This window comes from Micrasema longulum, unplaced genomic scaffold, assembly GCF_059751315.1.
Source record: "Micrasema longulum isolate JH-2025_06_02 unplaced genomic scaffold, ASM5975131v1 h1tg001783l, whole genome shotgun sequence".
Taxonomy (NCBI): Eukaryota; Metazoa; Arthropoda; class Insecta; order Trichoptera; family Brachycentridae; genus Micrasema; species Micrasema longulum.
The window spans coordinates 336,070-354,565 of record NW_028278958.1 but is presented as its reverse complement, the minus strand read 5'-3'; the positions used below and the strand labels follow the sequence as shown (position 1 = coordinate 354,565).

The following is an 18,496-nucleotide window of genomic DNA, read 5'->3' as shown; positions in this document are numbered from 1 at the left end:
GCATAGACAGTTAGAAATTTAGCCCCCAGTTACACATTTTAAAAATTGACAAATAAATTTTGTGTATTAATGATACTAAAAAAAATAAAATAATATGAATAGTAAAAAGGGGTAAGATTACAACACGTCTTGCAGCTACTAAGCGCATAGACGATTGGAATTCTAAACCCCATTTACAAAGTTTAGGTATTTTAAAGTTGATATATGAAAGCTAGATAAACAATCCTCGTGCAGCTACAAAGCGCATGGACGAGTAGAATTCTAGCAAAGTTAGAATGATATCAAGAAATTTACAAAAAATAGAGCATAGTAGTAAGTTTGTTTAGTTTAGTGTAATGTAACTTTAAGTATACAATTGTATAGCGCCCTTAAGGTGATATTTCACAAAAATGGCGCCATATAAATCAGCCAAATATTATTATTATAATATCTAAATTATCATAGGCAACTGAAGGGTCAACATCTGACAGTGGAGATACTATCACTCCATCTCACTTTTGTTCTCTGTACTCGATAGTCCAAACGCTCATATTTACCTCCGTGAAAAAATAAAACGCTTACCAATTCGTGGTTAACCTCTTCGTTCTAATTCTCAAAGCACCTTTTTAATACCCATCCACAATTTCTCTCTCGGAATCATCTCCCATCCACTATCAGAGATGTAACTACAGTATCTCTGTTTAAATCGCGTCTGGAGAAATATCTCTGCCTTCAAACTGTCTTTAAGTAAATAAATAAAGGAAGGACATTTACAATGTCAAGAAATTTGGTAAGCTGTATTCCATTCCAGATGATCGCAAGTATCAAGGAACTGCAAACTACTTCGATTTACCTCACCCGTGCGAAAGAATTCCCGAAAATATTCTTTAACTTGACAAAGATATACCTCCTTATGCTACCAACGAAATTAGAATCTTTACGGATGGTAGCCTGCTCGACGGAAAAGTGGGAGCGGCATTCGTTCCTTTTGAGAGTGATAAAGAATTACCAGGCAGAACATTTAAATTAGATAATTTCTGCTCAGTTTTCCAGGCTGAACTACTCGCAATACGAGAAGCTCTCGAATGGTTATTAAAGAAACTACCAGAGAGATGGGTTATTGCAAAAATATTATCAGATTGTCGTTCGGGCGTTCAAGCTATAACAGATACTCGGTCGGTAAATCCATTCATTGTAGATATTCAGAGTAAAATTAAGCATCTAAAAATAAGAGGGATGAACATTCAAATATGCTGGATAAGAGGACATGCTGGTATCGTAGGAAATGAGAGAGCGGATGAACGAGCAAGAGCCGCAACTTGTAAAAGAACGGCACCTTTCTTCTCAGAATTTCCCCTTAGCTTTGCTAAACGCTGTATAAAACAAAACATACTGCAGCGTTGGGAGGATCATTACCGCGCTTCTTCTGCAGGTAAAATCACTAAAATGTTTTTCCTAACGCTGGCTGATGCAGCAAACTTCCAAAGTACTTTCGAAACGACCCAAATTTTTACCGGACACGGAGCTATGAGAAGTTATCTATATGGGTTTAAATTAAGGAATGATGACTATTGTCCATGCGATGATATTTCTTCACAGAGTATAGAACATCTGTTATTTCAGTGCCCATTTTTCAGTTTGCAACGCCATAATCTTGAAGCAGAATGCAGGAAAGATGGAATATCCTTAACAGATATCCACACTGTAGTAAAAAGTAGTTATCACGCGCCATTGCTCTTGAAATTTGCAACAATGGTGATTGGACTCATAAAGGTAATAAACCAAAATCAGTGATCGAACATCCCATTTCCAAGACAAACAAAAACTTTTTTTTTCCGAGTACCTTAGCCTTGTACATGATACGTGAGGCTACTAAATACAGGGGTCCAAATATATTTTTAAAAAAAAAAAGTAAATAAATAAATAAATGAAATTCATGTTTGAGTACTTTTGTATTTCTGTCTCATCGAACTTCTCAGACATGTGTTTATAATAATATTATAACACAGCCTTATCTATTTGACAGGGTTAGCCCGCACACAATTATTTCTTAGAAACGAATCTGAATGTATAATATTATAATCATATATTCAAATACGTGGGCATAAGTATCTCATAACTCAAATTAAAACTCTTATCAGAACATTGAAATTGGGAAGATAAGTGGACCATTAAGAAACACATAAATCTCTTTCAACATGTGATTATCGTAAATAATTACATTAACTCATTGAATCGCGCCATACATTTGACTTAATCACTTTTTTCAAATAAAAGAAATATTTGCGTTCGTATTATTTTTTTTTCTTTATTAGGGCCCACTACCAAAACTTGATAACATCGGCCAAAAACAAATAACATTTATAAACATAAGAAAAACATAAACAGACAGGAATAACAATATAGATACAAACAAAAGACAAGAAAAATATAAGTACAAGAGTAACATCAAAATATCAATTGTAATAATAAACACATATCCAAACCAATAAAAATTTCAACATAAATTGAAATTGGCACTAACAGAAAAACCCACCAAAACCTGATAGTGCCTATTCAACAGAAAATAGAAACTTACAGTAAAATTAGAAGGAAGATAGAACTTAATAACTAGAAAAATTACAACAAAATAATCAAAATATTAACAAACTTAATCTTATATTAATGATAAATTATAACTTTTAAAATTAAAATTAAAAATTAAACGTCGGAAGTAATAATGTCAAAATATTTTACATAAGCCTAAAAATGTAAGATATATTTATTGTAAAAAAATAAAGAATTAATTTAAACATAATTATTTCAATGACACAATTATTACAAATCATAAAAGGAAACAGTTTGAACTTCAAAAAAATTAACAGAATTGATCAATAAACAATTTGTACAAGAAAAAAATTGAGATAAATGAATTGGAAAGGTTATAAAAAACATAAGTAAAATATCAAATATTTTTTTCCTCCCAGTCATTAAAGGACATGTAAAAAAATGTGATTAAGATCTCCAATGCCTCCACATTCGCAGGCATTGGAGTCTAAAATTTTAATTTTAAAAAGATGGGACGGAGTGCAACAGTGGCCAGATCTGATACGGCAAAAAGTTACAATCCTAGACCTATTGAGTTTACACTGCACGCCCTACGGGCTTTTACATATATTAGAAATTACATTCAAGTGCAGCAGTGAAACATAAGTATGTAACTTTAGTTAAAATTAAAGATAACATAAGAAAAACTAAAGGATACAAGAGTAATAGAGTGACGGCGGACTTTAAAAATATTAATACCATCAAAACTCTTTATTGCTCACTAGTTCGACCCCATCTAGAATACGCTTCTCCTATTTGGTCTCCATTCTACAGGACTCATATTGACCGTATCGAGTCTGTCCAACACCGTTTTCTAAGAAAAGTGGCATGGTTGCTCGGATTACAAAGGGGTAATTATTCTTATTTTGAAATAGAGCAATTTCTTAATCTGTCTTCATTGGAGAGACGTAGAACTGAGATGGACCTTATATGCATTTTCAAAATACTTAATGCTATAAGTGATGTCCCATCTCTGTTGCAATCAATTGCTTTCCATGTTCCCAACCGTGTCACCAGAAGTCAAAATCTGCCATTTATAAAATCTTCTAAGAGCAACTTTGGTTTTTATGCCCCAATGTCCAGAATGTGTAGATTAGTCAATTCATCACACGACTTGGAATTTTTTGGGATAGATCTTCCGGCTTTTCGTAGATCTCTTCGCGACTAAACAGTGTGGGATGAAGTTGGATTGGCATGGTTTAGCTCAAAGTTTTTGGTCTTTCGTTTTTTTTAAATATATTGTATACAATTATTGTTTTGCCCTTGTTTGTCTTTGCTAAATAGTTTTATGTTCTTTTTGTTTTTTTTGTTCAGTTTCTTGCATTTATGTTTCTTCATGTAACTGTTGTAATTGGCTTAGGCAGTATGTATATAATAAATAAATAAGTAAAAATAAGAAAATGTACCAACATATGTATATGGGTACATAGAAAATTATTAATTAATTTTATATATGAAAACATACACACATACATACACATGTATATGCATTCATACACACACATATACATACATTCATGTACATATATATACATACACATACACACACATGCACATACATATACATACATATAAGTTTATACATTATTATAGAGATACATGAGAAAAAAAATAGTAAATAGAGAAATTTTATACAAATTAATTTATAACCTTTTGAATACTTAACCTATATTTATATAAAGACAGACGAAATATATCAACTTCACCATACTTGTTACCTAGCCGCTGGCCGCTGGCTGCTGGCCGGTGTAGTCTAGGTATTGGTGAATTGTAATAATAATTGTGACAGCGCCAGGAGATTAAAAAAATAACGTTACTACATATTATGATTTATTTATTTATTAATTTTTTTTCAGGTGGTAAAGAAAACGTTATTTTACGGTAATTTTTGGTAAAAAACGGATATGAAATACTAATTTTTATTTTTTTCGATATGAGAGTATTTGAAGCAAACTTCACCGAAAATGGAAAATTAGTTATTGATGCCAAAATAAACTATACATAAAAACATACCTTTCTAAATAATAGCGTAATTCAAAACCGTCTCTAAATCTTGCAAAAATAGATTTCTATTACACTACTTGACATCGCAAACTTAGCGTTCTCCATTGAGTTGGTGAAGCATAATTACAAATCACACAATTCTTTTTAACATAACATCAATATCTTGAGTAAAGGTCTATGAAATACAGTAGAGTGAAAATTTTTTTTGTTAATTATTTGGGGCAAAGTAGCAATAATTATCACGAATCTTGACGTCACCACAACCAAGGCCAAACACGTCGCGTTTTTCTTGCAACATATATTTCTTTTTTGCATTTATGTAAGAAAACATGTCTCCACAATATCCATATTGATTTTGAAAATGCAATTGATTATTCTGTTTAGGTAATTGTAGTATATGATATTTCCCTATTGTAAAAAAGCTAATACATTTTTGAAAAGTAGCCAAAAACTAAAAAAAATATTTTCACTTCAGTTTTTACACTTCAACTAACATATTCGTCCGAACAAAGCTAAAACAGTGCATTTAAGTAAGATAAATTGTACTTTTTGGTAGTAAACAGATGTATTCAAAGGTTTGTTGGGTTATTGGTTAAAATTATTTTGATTAAAAATAAGTAGGTATTGCGTCTTCTGTTGCCAGCAGGTGAAACTGGAGCTGGAGAGATGAAGTTGTTTTTACACAAAACCATAGAAAAAGAATCCGTGTACCTGTATATACTTTTTTTTATACGCCTCCATTCATTTGCGAGATTACTTATATGTATGTATGTACATGCAGGTACAAATTATGAAAAAAATTAAAGCTTACCTATAAAAAAAGACACCGTTCGCCACTGGTATATAGAGTGTCAAATAAATAAATAAAAGAATTAAAAATACAGTCTTCATTTTCCACGGCAAAATTACCGTAAAATTACGATATTTTACATTCATAGAATTAAGAATAGTGTTCAAATGAGCTTCGTTAAAATGCTTATTTTTCAGAACGTAATTTCCAAAAATCGATCTATGAAGCATCATCTTTATTTAATTTGACCTCGGTGGTGGATATACAAGGGCGAAATCCATGTTAAAATGATTCACAAATACTTACACATGAAAAAATAATATATTATATAGGTATCAACATAAAATGATTCTGTTTTCGCGACATTAAATATTATTTTTAATAAACGGGTCTGAATGAGTTTTTAAAGTGCGTATTATTTTAATACGCTTACGACACATTCCATAGATTTCTTTGACACGTTAAAAATTACACATAATTAAATCGTGTGACCTGTTTTTTTTAATTTTAAGAATTAATTAAAAATTATTTCGATTCGTAAATATTCCAAGAAATTTAATTACTAATATAAGGCATTTGATGGAATTGGCCGGCTGCGATGCCAACCCTACTGATTTTTCGGTAGATCTACCGATATTATGAGCAGTCTACCGATTTATCGAATTCAATTGCAATCCTACCGATTTTTAATTTTTTTTTTAATTTTTTTTTTTATTATATTGAAAACATATTATACATAATTATATACAATATTCCCAAGGAGTTTTTTAAAAAAAAACTCATTTAGGGACATACAGATAATAATTTTTTTAGAGACGTTTTTAAATTTTAAACTATAATATTATTTAACAAAAGCAGAAGAATTAAAATTATGATATACTACAAATTAAAAAGGGTATGAAAAATACTTGAAAATAACAGAATAAACCGAATACTAGGCATGGAAATAAATTCAAAATAATGTTTACATTATGCAATCTGGGAAAGAAAATTGAAAAAGTTTAAAAATTACATGGATGTATATATACATACTGAACTAGTACAAAATAAAATCTTTTTTTTTTATTAACAAAATATGCGCACACCCAATACAGGTTATTTTTTTTATCAAAAACGTTGAAAAAATTGAAATTATGTATACAAGCCAAAATAAGTATATAAAAAGAAAAAAACACAAATAGCATTTAAATAGTATTAAAAATTACATATACAAGCAAAAACGGTGAAATATTAAAAGGTAAATAATATCTTATACGTATAACGTTTACTTTTTAGCTTGCGAGTGCCTGGGGGGGTTATTTATTTATTTATTTACTAACGGACATTGTCCATTTATACGATTTATAGGGTTTAAATATTACAATAAAAAAATAGTTTAAAACATTTTTAAAAAAGAAAAGAAGCATTGATAAGGGACATCAAGACAAGATCTGGACTATTTATTTAGTGCTCGTTTAAATCGCTGTAAACCCGATTTACCAAACACGTCAAGGAGAATTCATGTAACATTTTCCATTTTAACATTTTACAACAGAGATGAAGAACATTTAAGAGAAAGTAATATAGAAGTCTAGGCATCTACAGGGCTTATAACCTGTCAATGGCTGGTTTAAGTGGCCACTTTACACACTGTGTAACATTCACCATTCTACCCATATTCGAACATTTGTATTTCTTCAATTCTTTCATCTGTTGATGTTTGTGAAGTTAAAGAGCTGAAACCTTTATTTATGCGGGTGAAACTTTGTTGATAAATCCACCTGGTCCATGAAGAAGTTTCTCCACTCTTTCACAGTAGTAGCCGCACGATTGTGGAATAATCTACCCACTAATGTTAGAGACGCCCCTTCTTTATTTACATTTAAGTCAAGATTGAAATGTCACTATCTAAATATTTAAATTGTTCCTTTATCCTTCTTCTTTCCTTCCCATCCCCTCTCCTCTCTTCATAGTAAAGTGTTTTTTTTTTTTTATACATATATTTATTTTTGTTAATCTTTGCTTTTAATTTTTGTATAAAATTGTAAGATTCAATATGTCCATATATTTATAATTTTCTCAAACTGAACGGTTTGGGTAGGTAGGAAGAAATTGCCTTAAGGCAATATGCCCGCCCTTATATGTGTATTTATTGTATATGTATATAAAGTGTCAATAAATAAATAAGAAGTATAGAAATTGAAAAAATAAGATTTTTAGGCGTTTCCTAGTATGTAGGTGAAATAATTCAATTAGATGAGTCTCAAAGTTATTTTACGAAATAATTCAATGAGATGAATCTCACCCGCATAAATAAAGGTTTCAGCTCCTTAGCTTCACAAACATCAACATATGAAAGTATTGAAGGAATAAAGATGTTTGAATATGGGCAGAATGGTAAATGTTACAGTGTGTAAAGTGGCCACTTAAACCAGCCATTGACAGGCATCATCTTGGCTTATGAAAGCCCTGTAAATGCCTAGACTTCTATATTACCTTCTCTTAAATGTTCTTCATCTTTGTTATAATATGTTAATATAAACAGCTCCCTAGGGAGTTGAATCCAGTCCTTGTCTAAAAAAATTTGGACAAACTCAAAATATTGTTGAATTACCATTTTGTCTATATTTGAACATCTATATTCCTTCGACTCTTCCATCCGTTGACGTTTTTGAAGTTAAAGAGCTGAAACCTTTATTGTTGCGGGTGAGATTCATATGATTGAATTATTTCATCCACATACTAGGCAACGCCTGAAAATATTTTTCAATTTATATATGTACTTCTTCTTGGACTAGGTGGATTTATCAACAATGTTTTGAGTTTGTCCAAACAAACGCCAGCAAATGAATGCATCGAAGGAATATAGGTGTTCAAATATAGGCAGAACGTTGAATATTACACAGTGTATAAAATGGCCACTCAAACCAGCCAATGACAGGCCATAACCTCTGTGGATGCCTAGACTTCATTATTCCCTTTTTTTTTAATGTTCTTCACCTCTGTTGTAATATGTGAAAATAATTATGTTGGATTTTACGTGTTTATTTTTTTTTACGTTTTGGCATTAGTTTTTTTTTTGAACATGGTATTAGATTTTAATATAAACATTACGTAGTTTAGAAATCAAACAGGTCTTAAGAATATTTACTATAAGGAAAAGCCAACAAAACCTTCATAATAAATTTGTATAATTTATACTTGATTATTTTTTACGTTATCTTCTTTAGAATGATATTATTTATTATTTATTTATTTTTTATTGTTTTATTAATAAATTTCATTAAAAGGTTACTTTTATACATATGGTAAATGTTATCACTATAACTCTCCAAAAAAAGAGACAAACTCTTGTTCTTGGAGAGTGACTTACACTGTTGTAGTTTAAGTTTGTAAGTGAAAATTCTTGATGGAAGTTCATTGTAATTTATTATATGATAATAAAGATTGGGGAAGGAAGGAAGGATAAGGAATAAATAAGACATTGAAACCTCTCTGCTGATATTTAAAAGTATTATCATTCCCCACATTGATTATTGATATTTAAGTAATTTATTTTATATTTAAGTAATGAAGGAGATCTTAAGAGACTCCAAATAATACAAAACAAAGCGATGAGGATAATATCAAGATGTGGGAGACGAACAAATGTTAAGAAAATGATTCAACTTTTAGATATCATGACAATTGATCAAAGAATCAAATTCAATGTTGCCAATGAAATGAACAAAATTATTAAAGGAATAGTACCGAGATATTTTCAAAATAAACTAAAAAATAATGAGTTCTTTCATAACTATGCAACAAGAGGATCTAAAAATATAAGACTGGAAAAGAAATCAAAAGCAATGTCCCAGAACTGCCGCATGTACAAGGGAATAAAACTATTTGAAGAAATGCCAGAAAGCATAAAAAATGAAATTAATGTAAATATATTTAAAATTAAATGTAATAAATATTATGTATCTTTTTTGGGTGATACCGTGTATGTGGGTGATACTGTGTATGTAAACACACAGTTTTCCCTGAAGATGGCTCCTGCAATGGTAGCCGAAACGTCGGATCAAATCCAACATACACGGTATCACCCAAAAAAGATACATAATATTGATAACAGTGACCGTGAAAACCTTCGCACCTAAATGTAATAAGTATATATGTGAAAAATATTAGGTAGTATATAGTGTAAATAGTGAATATAATTAATGAAAATGTACATATGAAACAGTTAATATTATAAATTAGGATATTAAGTGAATAATAGTGATAAATAATGTTAGAATAAGTATAGATGTAAATATTGTGTTGTAAATATATATTAGACTATGTTACATAGAACTAAATAAATAAAATAATAAATAAAACACGAGTGATACTTTAATCCACAAATTTGGAATATCCAGTGACCGGTTTCATCGCTTTCGCAATATCTTCGAGACTGGTATCTGACTGGTCTTCTGGACGGACTGGTATTAAAGAGTTAAATGTATTCATACAAAACAGAGGTAAGGATAGATAATTCAAAGTTATTTGAAAGTAAATTTAATAAAGTTATTTTTATCTTAAGGATCATTATGAACAAATTTTCTTTGGGTTGACTAATGAGTTATATCAACTTACAGTTATATCAACTCATTAGTTATATCAACTCATTAGTTAACCTAAAGAAGAAAAAAATGAGTTGATATAACTGTAAGTTGATATAATTAATCAGGCGAGAGTGTAAATCTGAGTCAGGCATACGTGGTAAGATTAAGAAAGGGTCTCTGACCCTGAACCCTGACTCTGAACGAATGGGTGACGAAATAATGGTGGCCTGCGTGGTGTAGTGGTCAAGACGCTTAACTCACGCACGGGAGGTTCCGGGTTCGATTCCCGGTGAGAACACAAAAATTAAAATATGATTTTTCTCAAGCCTGGGTGCTCTGTGATGTAATTCACCACTGTAATTAGGCCTCCTGGCCTGTTGTGGTGCAAAAAAAATGTAAAAAAAAATAATGGTAAAGCAAGTATACATGGCGTAAATGAAGGGTAACGTGAGACGAGGACGACCAAGGAAGACGTGGCATGATCAGATAAACCAAAATCCTAAGTCTGGCCATGTCAAAAGCAGGCACAATCGAAGGACATGTATGACAAGATGTAGGAATGTGGAAGAAGCTCGAAATGTATGCCAGGATAGACGTGTGTGGCGGTTTTTTCTCTCTTCCTACCGCTACGGGGAAATGTTGTAATAGAAGTAGTAGTAGATTTGTATTTCACGTTGTTACGACTCAGCGTCAAAAAGTTTTAATTTGTGCGGAGTAATGACGAGAAAAAATATTTGTCGAAAAATGGAATGTTGACCTTAAAATGTGTTTTTCCCGTAGCACTGAACCTCTTCCTTACATCTTGAATGACGTGTCTAAATTTCACGTCACCACGACTTACCGTTTCGGAGGAGTCGCTGTGACGGACAAACAAACATACGAACACGGGTATTTTCAGTTTCATAATATGGATATGAATTTTATCCTCCATGAACAAACTTTCGTAGCATACAATTATAATTTATAACCTTAAATTCCCTAATGGTTACAAAAACATCTTGAATAGGCTAATCTCAATTTTAATTACGTAATCAAAAACTTAATTACAGAATGAATAATCAAATTACACTGGCGTATATTTCAACGGAGATTGAGGACATAATATTTGAGAAGCGAAAAACCGTCAAAACTCTTGCCAAGTTCTCTCATATACTCTTTTTAATAATACATTTAAATTGCGTTTTTTTTCTAAATTTGTTGCAACAGAGGTAAAATTTTTTTGCGAGGGAAATATGGAAGTCGGGAAGGGCTTATGACCTGTCGTTGGCTGGTTGAGGTGGCCACTTTATACTCTGTGTAACATTCACCATTTGTAACCACCTGTAAATGCCTAGACTTTCATATTTCTTCTCTAAAATGTTCTTCATCCCTGTTGTAAATTGTTAATCTTAATGGCTCCCTAGGGGATGAAATGCAGCCTTTTGTCTACAAATATTTGGACAAACTCAAAATATAGTGATATCTTCATCGTTATTTCATCTTTTTAATCCTACTTTGGTTTTACTTTTTATCATCAATATCCGCCTCGCGGTGTAATGGTCAGCGCGTTTGCTTACATGGAATATTTATTAAAAACTATGTCTTGGCACTACAGTACATTCACGGAGACTAGACCGCTGTGCACGTGCAAACCATGAGCCCACTGCGTGATATCGCATGATTGGCTCATTTCACACCGAAAGAACGGCTAAAAAGATCTACGATGCGAATACTGATGGACGCAGGAAACAAGGAAGACCGAGAAAGACATGGCACGATCAAGTCCATCAAATACTTGAAGATGGACATGTCAAGAGTAGTAATAATCGGCGCGCGTACATGAGAAGATGTATCAATGTAGAGAAAGAGAGGTATGTATGCAAAGACAGAGCGGTGTGGCGTTCCGTCAAACTGCATACTATTTTACAACAAGGTACCTCTTGAAATTTAGACTTTGCCAACAAAAAAATTCAAAGATTTAGTCAAGCACAGCCTGCTTTCGAAGAATATTTGCAGGACAGGACAGCTTGGCATTAGATTCGTGTTTACTGATCTTAATTTATTGATTTGAATTGATTGTTGATTTAAATGTATTCGTTTGTTAGGTTTAATTGACTAATTATTGAATTATATATACAGTTATAATTGTATTCTCGTTTATAAAAGATTCAATGAATCATATGTAAAGAATATATCTATATAACTAACCCATCCGGCCTACCAGTGGCGAACGGTGATTTTATTTACAGGTAATCTTTAAAAAAATAGCATTTATTTGTTCCTACATAGTAGGTACACACTATTTATTTTATTTGATACTTTATATACATACACAATATATATAAATATAAGGGCGGGCATATTGCCTTAAGGCAATTTCTTCCTACCTACCCAAACCGTTCAATTTGAGAAAATTATAAATACATGGACATATTGAATCTTACAATTTTATACAAAAATTAAAAACAAAAATTAAATTATTAACAAAATATAAATATATTTTTAAAAATTAACACTTTACTACGAAGAGAGGAGAGGGGATGGGAAGGAAAGAAAAAGGATAAAGAAACAATTTAAATATTTAGATAGTGACATTTCAATCTTGACTTAAATGTAAATAAAGAAGGGGCGTATCTAATAATGTAAGTGATATATACCTAATATAAATTGTTATTTTTCTGTGGTTCTGTGTGATACAACAACTCTCATCTATGAAATCAGCTTAAACGACATAACTTCGTGATATATTTTGTAGCTATATTATCCATTAATTTAACACATAACTTAACATAAGTCGGGTTGTGGTCCCGTGGCTAGTCACTCACAGACCAAAGGTCCGTGGTTCGAATCCCACTCTACCCCAACTTGATTCCATTTTCTAATAGTGAGTTATTTACAACTCGTTGAAAATGGCCCTCAAAATTAAATATTTGAGTAAATCATAAGAACGCAAATATTTATTTTTAAAAAAAAATTAAAAACTTACATAGAAGTGTATGAAAAGTAGCACAATAAATTTAGTCAGTATTATGTATTCTCATAACGATTGCAATGTCAACTGGCCGACTTGTTCTAGAAATGAATAATGCCAAAAACGGCCGCGTCAAGCGCCACATGTGTTGCGAGTAATATGTCAAAAGTATCACCTCAAAGAATAATAGTCCTTAAGAAATAATGTTTGAAATGCTGTTTTAGAGATATCACAATAACTTCGAGAATCTTCAAAAAAATTGTGCTATCTGCAAGTTTACTCTAGGAAAAAAAACCTGCCACTGGGTTTAACATGTTCAAAATACAGTACACTTATTTGTATAAATAACTAAGCTGGAGTAATCGGCTCGGCTGATTGCGGGCGCTGGGCGCGCTTGAATAATATTTTCATTTATATTTGGAGAAAAATACAAGATTTATAAGAAAAAGTAATTATTTGTTTGTTTTTCTGTAAATAAAGTAACCTTAAAACATTATTATGGATAGACAAATATAATGGTAAGCTGCGCATAATCGCTTTTATACACGTTCGCATATACACCCTGCTGCCTACCCCTGCGGAGAAACGACGCGCTGGTTTGTTAGTTAGTTTTTTTTTCGTGACTAAAATGCACTGTCATGTTGCATCAGAAAATACTTTCAACTCCTAGAGTGTTGCATCATTTTTACCCTTCAAATAGATTATCTGAAAATACTCAGAATTTCAGATAACAATCTATTCGTAAGAATACATGGAAATATCACTTGATGGTTGGATACTAACGTATTAGTAACTAATTATGTATTTTAGTTTTTTTATTATATATTTCTAATTTTTTTTAATCTATAAAGTTATTATATACGTCCCCGCATTCGTTATTCAGCCACTCAATGAGAATGTTTTTTTTTCAATTATTTTATTTGTAAATTATTAAGCCAATTTTTTTTTCACTTTTGTGTTTTCAACGATGATGATTCATTGTGAGAAAACACCGTGTCATATAAGTTAGCAGGAGTGATATTCCAAACGCTCTCGCGGCCGTAGAAAAAGCTTTAATCTCGCGTATTTACATACAAAATACGCGAGATAATAGTCTTCTCTACGGCTTTTGAATGGGCATTTTAAAGGACATATTTATACAAAGAAAATTATTGTAAAAGAAAGCAGAAAGACACAATGGTATATAGTAGACTCAGTGGGAGTGGAAGCGGGGGAGAGGTGTTTCTAATTGAATTAAGTTCAGTGATCGTTTGAAAAAAGACAACTTGTCATCAAAGAAATCAAGATTGGTATGTTTGTTGGCAGACCTAAGAATTTTGGGCATTGGGGAATGATCTATCATTGGCTGGTTTAAATGGCCACTTCACACACTGTGTAACATTTACCATTCTGCCCATATTTTAACATCTGTATTCCTTTAATACTTTAATCTGTTGATGTTTGCGAAGTTATTCTGAAGACTTCTTTATTACCTTCTCTTAAATGTTCTTCATCTCTGTAGTAATATGTTAATATTAAAAGCTCTCTGGGGAGTTAAATCCAGTCCTTGTCTACAAAAATTCAGAAAAACTCAAAATATTGTTGATAAATCCACCTGGTCCATGAAGAAGTATAGAAATTTAAAACATAAAATTTTCAGGCGTTGCCTAGTATGTAGGTGAAATAATTCAAAAAGATGAATCTCACCCGCATAAATAAAGGTTTCAGCTCTTTAACTTCACAAACATCAACAGATGAAAGAGTTGATAGAATATAGATGTTAAAATATGGACAGAATGGTTTACGTTACACGGTGTGTAAAATGGCCACTAAAACCAGCCAAAGATAGGTCATAAGCCCTGTAGATGCCTAGACTTCTGTATTATATTCTCTAAAATGTTCTTCATCTCTATTGTAATATGTTAATGTTAACAGCTCCCCAGGGAGTTGAATCCAGTCATTGTCTACAAAAATTTGGACAAACTCGAAATATTGTTTTTAAAGAAATGTTTCTTTTGCGTGTTTTAATGCATCAAGGAATGACAGAATGCATTAAGTCAACCGTCTTTATATTTATTTATTTATTAACGGACATTGTCCATATATACGATTTATAAGGTTTAAATATTACAATAAAAGAATAGTTTAAAACATTTTTTTAAAAAATAAGCATTGACAAACATAAGGGACATCGAGACAAGATCTGGACTATTTATTTAGTGCTCGTTTAAATCGTTGTAAACTTAAACCAAAAAAGTCCAGATCTTTTCTTGAGTCAACAATACGACAAAGGCGGGTCATTGGAGAATTTAGGCCATAGTTTGTTCTATGCTGATCGATGAACAGTTCTTCATTGTTTCTCAACCTACGAGTCGGAATATTGAATTTTACTTGTCCCAGTAATGATGGAACATCGATTATACCATTTAGTATGCCGAACATATATATGGAGTCAATATTAGTTCTACGTTTTTGTAGACTAGAAATATTTAACATTGACATATTTTATAAATTTTTTTTTATACATGTAGGTGCAAGATGTTGATTTAAAATTTTACGCTATGCCTTGAATGAAGATTTCTCTCATAAAGCTTTAAAAAAAATTAAAACAAAAATTAAATGTGGGAGAAATAATTCGTTAAAAGAATAAAACAGCTTTAAATGCGATTATCTCGGATTTAGTTTTAATTACTTAATGCGAATGCATTAAGTAATTAAAATATTAAATATAAATTATTATTGGTAAACAACAAATCTGTCAGCCTCGTAGTGTAGCGGTCAGCGCGTTTGCCTGCCATGCAAGAGGTCTCGGGCTCGATTCCTGGCATGGTTGATATGAAATATTTAATTATAAGACTATCTTACATTCGTGTAAGAAAAAAAGAAAAAATATCAAGATACGCTGCGATTGATGTACCAATGCAGTGCCCTACGCACCATTAGGTATGGAAAGGGAATGAAGAGGAAATGAAGTTTAAAAAAATCGGATAACGAAACTTTTTTCTAAGTTACCTTGGCGATGTTTGTCTTGTAAAGAACGCTTTTACGCTTCAAATTGCATATTTAACTAAAATCAGTCATTTTTAGTGTCTGGACGGCGATGATTAAATTTGTACATTATTTGTCAAATTTTATTATTTGACATGTATATTTTTTTAATATGTTTTGTTTCACTTACTTTTCAGGAATTTCAGGATGATTTCAGCGCCGGGGTCTTCACTAGAACACTTGGAAAAGGGGACTGAGACGTTTTCAGCAGATTCCATCCCCTTTATATATGTACAGAACCACCCCATCGGATGCCACCATGCGTGAGCAACAGTTAAGAGCAATTTGTCTCCCTAACAACCCTTAATGAGCGAATAATTTCTCCCAGCAACAAGTGGTTCAAATTAACACAAGATTGTTTTATTTTTTTCAATGGTTTTAACTTACTTGTGTTGATAAGATTTTACATCATCAAATAATAATTAAATACACAAAATGTCCTTAAATATAATTACTTACCGAATTTTTAATATCAACCAGTTTCGAGACGTACCCGTCTCTTTATCAGGACGCCAATTAAACCAACATGCGAAACCCACTATACAACAACAAACCATCACACCGTTTCCCCGTAAGGGTAGGCAGAGAGGATAGAGCGCCATATCACTATATTTAGCATACAGACCTCGCTTCCTCTACATTTATACATCTTCTCATGCACGCACGCCGATTATTCCTACTTTTGACATGTCCATCTTCAAGTATTTGTTGGACTTGATCGTGCCATGTCTTTCTCGGCCTTTCTCGTTTTTCGCATCCATCACCATTCGCATCGTAGATCCTTTTAGCCGTTCTTTCGCTGTCCATTCGCTCTACATGTCTAAACCAACGCAGCACCCCATTCTTGATTCTGTTGATAATGCATGTCTCAACCTAACACAGTTCACGGATCTCGACATTTGTGCACCTATCATACATCGTTTTACCACACATTACATTAGAGTTGGAACTAGAACTCCCTTGTGAACTGCTAATTTAGCCTCCTGCGATAAACCCACTATACACCTTCACCATAATTGTTGCATAAAAATATAAAACCAACACGACATGCATTTTAATAGGCAACCCCTACATGCACGGATTAGGTGATAAAAGCGTTTTATGTTGTGGGATAAATACTTTAAAAAGGGGGGAGGGGATGAAGGGAGACATAGAAAAGTTTGTAATGGGTTATATATTTTTTTTTTCTCTTTGAAACAAAACACATAGAATTTATACAATGGTTTCAATATGTCGGTAGAAGTATATTATGGATACAGAGTTTGTGTATAATTTAATTAAATTAATTTAATTATGGATAACTTATAAAGCGCCATTTTCGTAATAAAATACCTCAAGGGCGCTTTACATGGTGATTCTATTGTTGAGTTAATTTAATTGAAGCTTTTAAATTTGTAATTTAATTAAAATAATTTATTTTGTTGTCACGTGCTACGGATTTATTAAAATGATTTAGAGAACAAGTATCTAGGAAGCATGTTTTCAAGAGATGTAAAAGTAGAAAAAGATGTTGAAAGAAGAGTGAATGCGGGCAAGAAAATGAACGGAGTACTAAGCACAGTAATTTCTGGTTAAAAATATGTCAATCGAAGCTAAACTGGCAGTGCACAATGGAGTTTTAGTCTCAACACTTATGTTGTTGTTGTCACGTGCTACGGATTTATTCAAATGATTTAGAGAACATGTATCTAGGAAGCATGTTTTCAAGAGATGGAAAAGTAGAAAAAGATGTTGAAAGAAGAGTGAATGCGGGCAACAAAATGAACGGAGTACTAAGCACAATAATTTCTAGTTTAAAATATTGTAATCGAAGCTAAACTGGCAGTGCACAATGGAGTTTTAGTCTCAACACTTATGTATGGAAGAGAAACATGGAACTGGCAGAGGAAGGATGAAAGCCGAATGAACGCGGTTAAAATGCGGTCTCTTAGACGAATGTGTAGGGAATCAATGTATGACAGGGTTACGAATGATGAAATCAGGCGAGAGTGTAAATCTGAGTCAAGTATAACTGATAAGATTAAGAAAGGGTCTCTTGAATGGTTTAATCACATAGAACGAATGGACGACGAAAGAATGGTAAAACAAGTATATGTGGCGAAAATGAAAGGCAACGTGAGACGAGGACGACCGAGGAAGACGTGGCATGATCAGATAAACCAAAATCTTAAAACTGGTCATGTCAAAAGCAGACAGAACCGAAGGGCATGAATGACAAGATGTATGAATGTGGAATAAGCTAGGAATGTATGCCAGGATAGACGTGTATGGCGGTCCATTCTCTCTGCCTACCCCTACGGGGAAATGGCGTGATAGTAGTAGTAGTAGTAGTAGTAGTAGTAGTAGTAAAGCGACTGGAACTAAACCCGCCGTGGCAAATTCGCATATAGAGGAGGTCATTTGCTGATTATTGGACCTTACTTTCCTTAGCTAAAGTTTAATAGTTTGGGAGATATGTCAATTTTTATACTTTATTGAGATTTTTCCAAAATTTGACCTTCAAGCATTCGGAACTTTAAAAAAAAAAAATAGTATTTTTTTTATTGTGTGTTTGTAGTTATAAACATTTGTGATTAAAATACGTCTGAACTT

At 32.2% G+C, this 18,496-nt stretch overlaps 1 protein-coding gene across 1 annotated transcript in view; it reads right to left on the bottom strand.

Moving 5' to 3' along the window:
- ImpL2 (Ecdysone-inducible gene L2) overlaps positions 1-16,093 on the bottom strand; it is a 79,999-nt gene extending 63,906 nt beyond the window's left edge. The window contains exon 1 of the mRNA XM_088237786.1: positions 16,035-16,093. The gene's annotated coding sequence lies outside the window, so the exon portion shown is untranslated. The remainder of the gene's footprint in view (positions 1-16,034) is intronic.
- Between the last annotated feature and the right edge of the window lie 2,403 nt (positions 16,094-18,496).